This window comes from Mixophyes fleayi, chromosome 7, assembly GCF_038048845.1.
Source record: "Mixophyes fleayi isolate aMixFle1 chromosome 7, aMixFle1.hap1, whole genome shotgun sequence".
NCBI classification, from domain to species: domain Eukaryota; kingdom Metazoa; phylum Chordata; class Amphibia; order Anura; family Limnodynastidae; genus Mixophyes; species Mixophyes fleayi.
The window spans coordinates 60,654,876-60,666,060 of NC_134408.1; positions in this window are offsets into that span (position 1 = coordinate 60,654,876).

Consider the following 11,185-nt stretch of genomic DNA (forward strand, 5'->3'; position numbering starts at 1 on the left):
ATTAGAGCAGGGACAGAGAATAAAATATTCTTATTCCAATTGCTGTAAACAAAATCGCTAGAGAATAGAGGAGGATAGAGGTTTATTTTATTCTTTTAATATTTGGCACTCCCCAGTGCTTTTGGGGTGTCCCCCATAATTGTGGATAAATATTTCTGGCTGTCAAAAGTCATATCTGTCAGCAGTATCTACCAAATAATTTTTTAGGCACTCCCCAGTGCTTTTGGGGTGTCCCTCATAATTGTGCATAAATATTTCTGGCTGTCAAAATTACTATCTGTCAGCAGTATCTACCAAATAATTTTTAGCACTCCCCAGTGCTTTTGGGGTGTCCCTCATAATTGTGCATTAATATTGCTGGCTGTCAAAAGTCATATCTGTCAGCAGTATTTACCAAATAATTTTTAGCACTCCCCAGTGCTTTTGGGGTGTCCCCCATAATTGTGCATAAATATTTCTGGCTGTCAAAAGTCATATCTGTCAGCAGTATCTACCAAATAATTTTTAGCACTCCCCAGTGCTTTGCGCTCAGAATGGATTCAAAGCAGTCCACATATGATCAGAATGAGCAACCAGGTTCTGTCACCATTCCTGATGTTAGTGTTCCCAGTACGTCATCTGAGCAAGGCAATGTCAAACTACACAGTGTTTCGAAGTCAGTCCAAAAAACAAAAACCCCCCAAAAATTTACTGTGTTGAAGCGAAAAAGAAATGTTACTGAGTAAAAGTTAAGTGCCGCTAAAAAAAAAAATTGCCAACATGCCATTCTACACACGCAGTGGCAAAGAGAGAATGAGGCCTTCACCTTTGCCTATTAGTGGCATATCCCAAAAAGTTACCGAGCCTACAATTGGTGCACAACCAGGGCCGCCATCAGGGGGGTACGGGGGGTACTGTTGTACCGGGCCCGGGCTCACCAGGGGGCCCAGTACAACAGCTCAGCACAGACTTACCTGGGGTCTGCCACTGGTCTCCACTATTCTGTCTTCAGCCTGGCTGTCACCGTGACAGCCAGGCACCAGGATCCGATCGCAGGGGTGGAGGATTCATTCCCCCTGCGATCATGTGCTCTGCCTGTGACAGATCACATGATCGCAGGGGGAATGATTTCTCCCCCCCTGCGATCGGATCGTGGTGCCTGGCTGTCACGGTGACAGCCAGGCTGAAGACAGAATAGCGGAGACCAGCGGCGTACCCCCAGGTAAGTATGAAAGTATGTGTTGCTCATGGGGGGCGGGCGCTCATGAGGGGGGGGCCCGGGTGGCACGGGGGGCCCGTACTGGGCCTGATTTTTTCTGAAGACGGCCCTGTGCACAACTACTGTTACACATCAAAGCCGAGCTGCAAGATAACAGTAAGGCATTAGAGGATAATGTTTGCTCTGATTCACAAATGACACCAATCCCTGTGGAGAGTCCATCCAACAGTGGAGTGTCTAATCGTGAGCATTCTGCTGATGTGTGCCTTAATAGCCCGAGTGCAGCCGGTGATACACAAATTGAGGATGCCACTTTGGAATTAGAAGAGGATGAGGGGGAGATTTGTGTAAGCGACGAGGGCGCTAATGAGGATGTTAATGAGGATGAGGTTTTTTGTGTAAGTCCTGCACCAGTGGCAGCAGTTCTGGCACGTGACAAGAAAAAGGCCATTGTCATGCCTGGGCATAAAACAAAAAAATCCACTTCTTATGTGTGGAATTATTTCTTCCCAAATCCAGACAACAATTGTATAGCCATTTGTAGTGTATGTCAAGCCACAGACAGTCAAGGGAGGGACCATAACCATCTTGAAACCTCGTCTATGTTACGCCATTTAACGAGAGTTCATGGCAAAGTGTTGGGAAAAGCTGAAAGTTCTTCCCAAAAAATTACAAGCACTCCATCATCAGCTAAGACCCCTCCGCTCACTGACATCCCGACGGCTACAAAATACACCTACCACACCATTCTCATCGATATCCTTAGTAGCGCTCGGAGTTAGCCCGGCATCCCACTTAAGGCTGGATGACTCCTGCACTATTATTAATTCCTCTGAAGAAAGCGTTAGTCCCACTGCTGCTGCTGTTGCTGCTGCTGGGGGTGAATCGTCATCCCAGAGGCAGGTCAAGAAAATGAGCAGTCCTAAATTTTAGCAATTAACTGTGAAACAATCATTTGCGAGGGGAAGCAAATATGACAACAGTCACCCAGTCGCCAAGCGAATCACAGACGCCATAGTGTTAGATCTGCGTCCAATCTCCACAATAAACGCTGCTGGTTTTTCACAGTTAATTGAGGTTTTGTGTCCGCGTTACAGAATTCCATCGCGACACCATTTCTCCCGTAAAGCAAATCCACAACTATACCAAAAAGTGTGTAAAAATGTAGAGATTGTGCTGAAAAATGCTATTCTGCCCACTGTCCACTTCACCACAGATATGTGGGCAAGTGAAAGTGGCCAAACTAAAGACTTTATGACTGTGACAGCCCACTGGGTTGGTCATTCACCTACACCAGCAGGAACAGCAGCAGCATGTACACCACTACGTAACATTTGTCACAGGCAGGCCACTCTTTGTATCACCGGCTTCACTAACAGGCATACAGCTGAAATTTGTTACGCAAACTGAGAGATGTGATTGATGCATGGCTTATACCACTTGGACTCTCCCCAGGGTATGTCATTTCTGATAACGCCAACAATATAGTGCGAGCATTACAGCTGGGTGATTTCCAACACATTCCCTGTTTTGCTCACACCATCAACTTGGTGGTGCAGAGCTTCCTACGAAAAACCTGTGAGGTGATGCTTTCGGTGGCCCGTAAAATTTCAGGCCCATTTAGGCATTCAGCCACAGCATGTAGGAGATTACAGCGGCTCCAAGAGCAGTTTAAATTGCCCTGCCACCAACTTAAGCAAGAGGTGGTAACTAGGTGGAATTCCACCCTGCACATGCTTCAGAGGATAAAGGAATAGCGCAAAGCCATCCAAGCATATTGCACAAGCCATGACATTGGGAAAGGAGGGGGGATATATTTCACTCTTGCACAGTGGGGATTCCTTTTATTGCTGTGCAAGGTGCTGAAACCATTTGAAGCTGTGACGTGTGAGGTGAGTGCAGACTCTGCTATTTTTAGCCAAGTCATTCCTTTAATTAGACTATTGGAAAAGCAGCTTGAGAAAATGAAGGAGGAGCTGAAAGCAAGCAATTCAGCAAAGTATGTTGGCCTTGTCGATCAAGTACTTAATTCGCTTCACAATGATCCTCAAGATATTAAGATTTTAAACTCGGATCAGTACGTTTTGGCCACTGTGCTTGATCCAAGGTTTAAAACCTGCATTGAGTCTTTACTTGTAAATGAGCGAGATGTGAACTTTTGCAAAGAGCTATTGCTCAGCAAGTTGGCCGCTGAACTGGGCCTCGGCTTGACGACATGTACTCCTGCACTTTCTCAAGTTGCTGCTGCTCGTAAAAAATGTAATTTCCCAAAAAGAAGCAGGGAAGACGCAGGGGGCAGACCAGAACAATATAACATCTGGGCTGGTTTGAAGGATTTTTCAAAAAAATGTGTCACTTTGCCCATAACTCCATCCAATACGAGTATAAACATGCAAAGGATGGTGGAGGATTACTTTCAAGAGGTAGTTGATATGTAATTGTCAGATAGTCCCTTTCCTTACTGGGAAGAAAAGCAGGCCATTTGGAACCCCATGTACAAACTTGCTTTGCAATACTTAAGCTGCCCACCCTTCAGTGTGTACTCTGAACGAGTGTTCAGCACAGCAGGGAACTTAGTCAGTGATCGCCGTAGATGGTTACTTCCCAAAAATGTGGAGAAAATGATGTTTATAAAAATGAACTACATATTCCACGAGGAAGGCCTTCACCATCCAAGACATCCAAGCACTGACTGTTCTCTAATGGCGGATTCAAGCGGCGATGAATTGATAATCTGTGATGATGACGTACACACTGATGAGGGTGAGGATGAAGCTGAAGATGATGACGATAACATCTTTTTAAAACTTTCTATGTAAGTGTAGGGTGCAATCTACCCCCAAAGAGGAAAGGGACTTGGGGCATTTCCATATCACGTTCCGTCTTGAAAGGCTGCTGTTTGGGCAATTTCTCCTTAAGGGTAGGGTGTCATAGACAGAGTGACCCCAAACTGGCTTTGTCCATTTCTCTTAATATTGTACAGTCTATAACGGCTGAATTTTTTTGTATTTTCGACAAGTGGAGGGGGGCCTAGAGAGCCAGAAACCAAACTGGCTTTGTCCATTTCTCTTAATATTGTACAGTCTATAATGGCTGAATTTTTTTTTTATTTTCGACAAGTGGAGGGGGGCCTAGAGAGCCAGAAACCAAACTGGCTTTGTCCATTTCTCTTAATAATGTACAGTCTATAACGACTGCATTTTTTTGTATATTCGACAAGTGGAGGGGGGCCTATAGAGCCAGACACCAAACTGGCTTTGTCCATTTCAATTAATATTGTACAGATTATAACAGCTGAATTTTTTGATTTTTTAAACAAGTGGAGGGGGCCTATAGAGACAGAAAGCAAACTGCCTTTTTCCATTTCTTTACATATTTAACTATAAGTGTAGGGTGTAATATACATCCAAAGAAGATGGCTGCATTGCCAATATGCATAGATGGAGAGGAAGACAATCTGTTTTGTGTGTAGAATAAATGAAGGCCTACCTACCAGGAATTAAACTGTTTTTTGGATGATTTATTACCTCTACAATTAGATTACTTATCTATGAAACAGTTGGAGCACTAAATTGGGTTATTTTAGGCCCAAAAACATTGATTTTCCAACAAAATAGAAAAACAAAACCAAACAAAACCAAAACACGCAATGGCGGTTTTCCAAAACCAAAACACGACTGTAATCCAGATCCAAAACCGAATCCAAAACCAAAACACGGGGGTCAGTGACTATCTCTAATAAAAATGCACATTTTCTTGCTGTAAATAGCTACAGTCAAGTCCATAAATATTGGGACGTCGACACAATTCTCATATTTTGGGGTCTATACACCACCACAATGGATTTGAAATGAAGCTAACAAGATGTACTTTAACTGCAGACTTTCAGCTTTAATTTGAGGGTATTTACATCCAAATCAGGTGAACAGTGTAGGAATTACAACGGTTTCTATATGTGCCTCAAACTTTTTAAGGGACTAAAAGTAATGGGACAAACTAAACAATCCTACATCTAAATTTCACTTTTTTTTTTTTTTTTTTCAATAATGGTTTTATTAAAGTTTTTCCATTTGGTTACAGGGTACACAAAAAAACCCGAACAGACATACATTGTAATAAACAAGGGGTAAATGTGGACAAGGGGGAGGGGGGAGGCAATCAATACGTATCAGTAGCATGAAACAAAACCAACCGCAACATTTTACAGAATTTACATATCATTTGAGATACAACATGGATCATAGGATATTACTGTGGGGGGGTTACACGGGGATCCCCCAGGGGCGGGCAAGGCCACAGATTTGGAGACATAATGATTCCATTCAAACCACTTGATGTCGGGAGAGGAGGCAGAGGAGGAGTAAGGGACCCCCAACATTTCCATGTCACAACTTAACTGAACTTTAGTTATTATCTTGGCTATGGAGGGCAGCGTAGCTGATTTCCAGGCTTGGGCAATCACCGCACGGGTAGCTCTAAAGATGTTACCTATCACATACCGATCACCTAATAACACTTGTGGAGGAAAGAAATGTAAGAGAGCAACTACTGGAGTATTAGGAATCGGAGTTCGAATAACTTTGGATATTAAGGCGTACACCTCTGCCCAAAGCACTCTGACCACTGGGCAACTCCAGAAAACATGAAAAATATCCCATATCTCTCCACATCCACGCCACCAGGTCCTGACCTGATCTGGCCATATCGTGTGCAACCTATCGGGGGTCATATAAAGTCTGTAAAGCAACTTGTAAAGCATCTCTGAGTGGTTCAAACACCTCGACATTCGATGGGCATTTTGGTAGATTTTATCCCACTGATCCGGCTCAAATTCCCGGCCAATATCCCTCTCCCAAGCTATCTGGGTAGAGGTTTTTATCGGGTGATGGTCTGTGTTGAGGTGGGTGTACCAGAAGGAGATAGCCGCTTTGTTACTTCCAGTTAAGAGTCTGGAAAAAAAGGGGGCTGGTGGGAGTTGTAGGGAGGAGCCCCATGGGTGCAAGGAATATAACCAATGCCTGACCTGGAGGTACTTGTAAAAATCCTGGTTAGGAATATGGATTTTATCCCTCAATTCAGAGAAGGAAAGTAGCCCTAAGTCAGAATAGAGCAGTTTGAGGTTAGTGATGCCCCTTAAATGCCACAGGGAGAGATTTAGATTCGGAAAAAGTTTCGATACTGCAAGGAGGAAGAGATTAGAGATAGGGAGGTTGACAAGGTTAGAGGTCTTTAGGAATTTTGTCCCATGTTGCAAGAGCATCACTAGTGAGACGTGGTATAGTAGCCTGAGGGGGTCTCCAGGGCTTGGGAATCCAGAGAAGATCAGCCAGTGGGAATGCAATGTTGAGGCCTCTCTCCAGGTCAACCCAGGATCTACGGGAACCTGGAAGAGACCAGTCTCAAAGCTGAGCTAAAATGGCTGCTTCCTGGTATTTGACCAAGTCTGGTAAGGCTAAACCCCCGGTCTATGAGCTAATTTAGGGGGTTTCCCCTTCCATATATAAGAGGTAAGTAGGTTGCATAATTTGTCCATATAGAGTTTGGGCAACTTAAAAGGCAAAGTCCTAAATAAATACATCATTTTGGGTAGGAGGGACATTTTAAACGCGGCTATCCTGCCTAGCCAGGAGATCTCATGATGTTGCCACGCTTTTGCAAGAGTATTTAATTGTATCAATAGTGGGACATAGTTGGCCTCCAAGAGGGAGTATAGGTGGGAGGTAATCATGATTCCTAGATAGGGCATGTGTAGGGGCCTCCAAGAGTATGGAAAGGCTGCCTTGAGGCGACCCAGAAGGGGTTCTGCCAAGTTAATAGGGAGAGCATCCGTTTTAGTTGTGTTTAATTTGTAATAGGAAGCCCTTCCAAATTCTTGTAGCAAATCATGTAATAATGGAAGTGAGGTCTCCGGGCTAGTCACGTACAGCAAAATGCCGTCTGCAAAAATACATAATTTGTGCGTGGTGTCAGCTAAAGTGATGCCTGGGAATTGAGGATGTTGCCTGATTTGCTCAGCCAAACTTTCACTTTTTAATACTTTGTTGCAAATCCTCTGCAGTCAATTGCAGCCTGAAGTCTGGAACGCATAGACATCACCAGACGCTTGGTTTCATCCCTGATGATGCTCTGCCAGGCCTCTACTGCAAATGTCTTCAGTTCCTGCTTGTTCTTGGGGCATTTTCCCTTCAGTTTTGTCTTCGTCAAGTGAAATGCATGCTCAATCGGATTCAGGTCAGGTGATTGACTTGGCCATTGCATAACATTCCACTTGATAGCCTTAAAAAACTCTTTGGTTGCTTTTGCAGTATGCTTCGGGTCATTGTCCATCTGCACTGTGAAGCGCCGTCCAATGAGTTCTGAAGCATTTGACTGAATATGAGCTGATAATATTGCCCGACAACTTCAGAATTCATCCTGCTGCTTTTGTCAGCAGTCACATCATCAATAAATACAAGGGAACCAGTTCCATTGGCAGCCATACATGCCCACGCCATGACACTACCACCACCATGCTTCACTGATGAGGTGGTATGTTTTGGATCCTGAGCAGTTCCTTTCCTTCTCCATACTCTTTCTTCTCTTCCCATCACTCTGGTACAAGTTGATCTTTGTGTCATCTGTTCATAGGATGTTGTTCCAGAACTGTAATGGCTTTTTTAGATGTTGTTTGCCAAACTCTAATCTGGTCTTCCTGTTTTTGTGGCTGACAAATGGTTTACATCTTGTGATTAACCCACTATATTCACTCTTGTGAAGTCTTCTCTTGATTGTTGACTTTGACACATATACACCTATCTCCTGGAGAGTGTTCTTGATTTGGCCAACTGTTGTGAAAGGGTTTTTCTTCACCGGGGAAAAAATTCTTCTGTCATCCACCACAGTTGTTTTCCGTGGTCTTCCGGGTCTTTTGGTGTTGCTGAGCTCTCCGGTGCTTTCTTTCTTTTTAAGAATGTTCCAAACAGTTGATTTGGCCACACCCAGGGGTAAATGTATCAAGCTGAGAGTTTTCCGGCAGGTTTGAAAAACCAATCAGATTCTAGCTACCATTTATTTAGTACATTCTATAAAATGACAGCTAGCATCTGATTGGTTGCTATATGCAACATCTCCACTTTTCAAACTCGCCAGATAACTCTCAGCTTGATACATTTACCCCCTAATGTTTTTGCTGTCTCTCTGATGGGTTTGTTTTGATTTTTCAGCCTAATGATGGCTTGCTTCACTGATAGTGACAGCTTTTTGGATCTCATATTAGAGTCGACAGCAACAGATTCCAAATGCAAATGTCACACCTAGAATCAACTCCAGACCTTTTACCTGCTTAATTGATGATGAAATAATGAGGGAATAGCTCACACATGTCCATGAAATAGGTTTTGAGTCGATTGTCCCATTACTTTTGGTCCCTTAAAAAGTGTGAGGCACATATAGAAACCGTTATAATTCCTACACCGTTCACCTGATTTGGATGTAAATACCCTCAAATTAAAGCTGAAAGTCTGCAGTTAAAGCACATCTTGTTGGTTTAATTTCAAATCCATTGTGGTGGTGTATAGAGCCCAAAATATGAGAATTGTGTCGATGTCCCAATATTTATGGACTTGACTGTATATCTGTGTCTACTCTCATTCTGCCATTCAAGTCGTAGACAGTAGTATGTGTCATTTGCGGTAGGACATTGTGTTCAATGGCATAACATTACTATTTCCTGATGCTCATCCATATGTCTCCTGCCCTTTATTGATGTTCTTATATAATGCCCCTTCAAGTGCATGCTCACTATATCATGGTTCCACCTCTATAAGCTCCCATATTTCATGCTCCCCTGAATTGTTTCTCCCCATATCACGCCCTTCCATGTTAAGTCTCCCCATACCATGCCCCTCTTGTACTGATTCTCCTCTGCTGATCTTCCCCATATAACAGAGCCATGCCACACACACATTAATTTTGCTCTGTACAGTACCATTGCTGCTGTGTTCTGTCACAGATGTTTAGGGTGGTTACTTGCACAGTGTGATCAGTGGAGGCCTGATCTCGCTGCTAGTGTCACAAGATCCTCATCTCATTTGTGAGACTAAGAGCTCCACAGCCCCCACTGTGCAAGGACAGACAGTGTGCACCCAAACCTGAATTTACCTTTACCATTTTTATTGGTCGCCAGGCTGATAGTACTTCATTCATTAGCCGTGCAACTGTTTCATGTCTATTCAGATACCGTATATACTCGAGTATAAGTCGACCCGAATATAAGCCGAGGCACCTTATTTTACCATAAAAAACTGAGAAAACTTATTAACTCGAGTATAAGCCTAGGGTGGGAAATGCAGCAGCTACTGGTAAATTTCAAAAATAAAAATAGATACCAATAAAATAACATTAATTGAGGGATCAGTTGGTTAAATGTTTTTGAATATTTATTTCAAAGAAAAACAGTAAACTAGCTCTGTAAGTGGAAAAGAGGGTCAACAAAACCAATATGGTATCAACAATAACTTTAAAAGTACAATAACCTAAGCTCAATCAGCAACCAAGCTAAAACACAAGAGTTAAAATCCTTCAAAACTGGATTCCTCCTCATCATCTTTATGTCCAAACAGAGCTTCAACTTTATCTGGTGTGAGGCTATCAGCATAGACATTGTCATCATCACAGAGATCACAGTCATCACCATTACTGCTGTCGTTCTCATACAAAGCGCTGTCTTCACTGCCATCCATAGCATTACTAATGCCACATTTCTTGAAGGCGCGTTGCACCATGTCCTCTGGAATCTCTTCCCATGCATCACGAACCCACTTTGCTACCAATTCTATGTCGGGCTTCATCAGATTTCCAACTTTTGTCAGTCGGGCTTGACCAGATGACATCCATTCATGCCACATTTTTCGCACACGGTCTTTGAAAAGTTTGTTTAAACTAGAGATGCTCACTGACCCCCGTGTTTTGGTTTTGGTTTTGGTTTTGGATCTGGATTACCGTCGTGTTTTGGTTTTGGTCTTGGTTTTGCCAAACCGCTCTTGCGTGTTTTGGTTTTGGTTTTGGTTTTGTTTGGTTTTGTTTTGCTATTTTTGAAAAAAATACTATTTTTTTGGTCTAAAATAACCTAATTTAGTGCTCCACCAGTTTCTTGGATAAGTAATGTAATTCTAAAGCTAATAAATTATGAAAAAAACAGTTTAATCCCTGGTAGGCCGTCCTTAATTCGAACACTTGTCTGCAAATTATACAGACAAACCTGGTTGTCTACCTCCTCCATCTTTGATTATTGACAATGTAGCCATCGTCTTTGGGTGCATTTTACACCCTTCACTTGTAGTTGAATAGAAAAAAAGCAGCCTGCATAGACTGTGGAATTAGAAAGTAAAAATAAATGGACCAAGGTAGTTTGGTGGCTATCTATGCCCTCTCCGCCCTCCACTTGTAGTTGAATAGAAAAAAGCAGCCTGCATAGACTGTGGAAATAGAAAGTAAAAATAAATGGACCAAGATAGTTTGGTGGCTATCTATGACCCCCCCACCCTCCAATTAAAGTTGAATAGAAAAAAAAGCAGCCTGCATAGACTGTGGAATTAGAAAGTAAAAATAAATGGACCACGGTAGTTTGGTGGCTATCTATGCCCCCCTGCCCTCCACTTGAAGTTGAATAGAAAAAAAGCAGCCTGCATAGACTGTGGAATTAGAAAGTAAAAATAAATGGACCAAGGTAGTTTGGTGGCTATCTATGCCCCCCCCCCCCCCCCCCCTCCGCCCTCCACTTGAAATTGAATAGAAAAAAAGCAGCCTGCATAAACTGTGGAATTAGAAAGTAAAAATAAATGGACCAAGGTAGTTTGGTGGCTATCTATGCCCCCCTTCCCCCCGCCGCCCTCTCACTTGTATTTGAATAGAAAAAAAGCAGCCTGCATAGACTGTGGAATTAGAAAATAAAAATAAATGGACCAAGGTAGTTTGGTATCTGTCTGCATCAGACCCCCTCTCCACTAG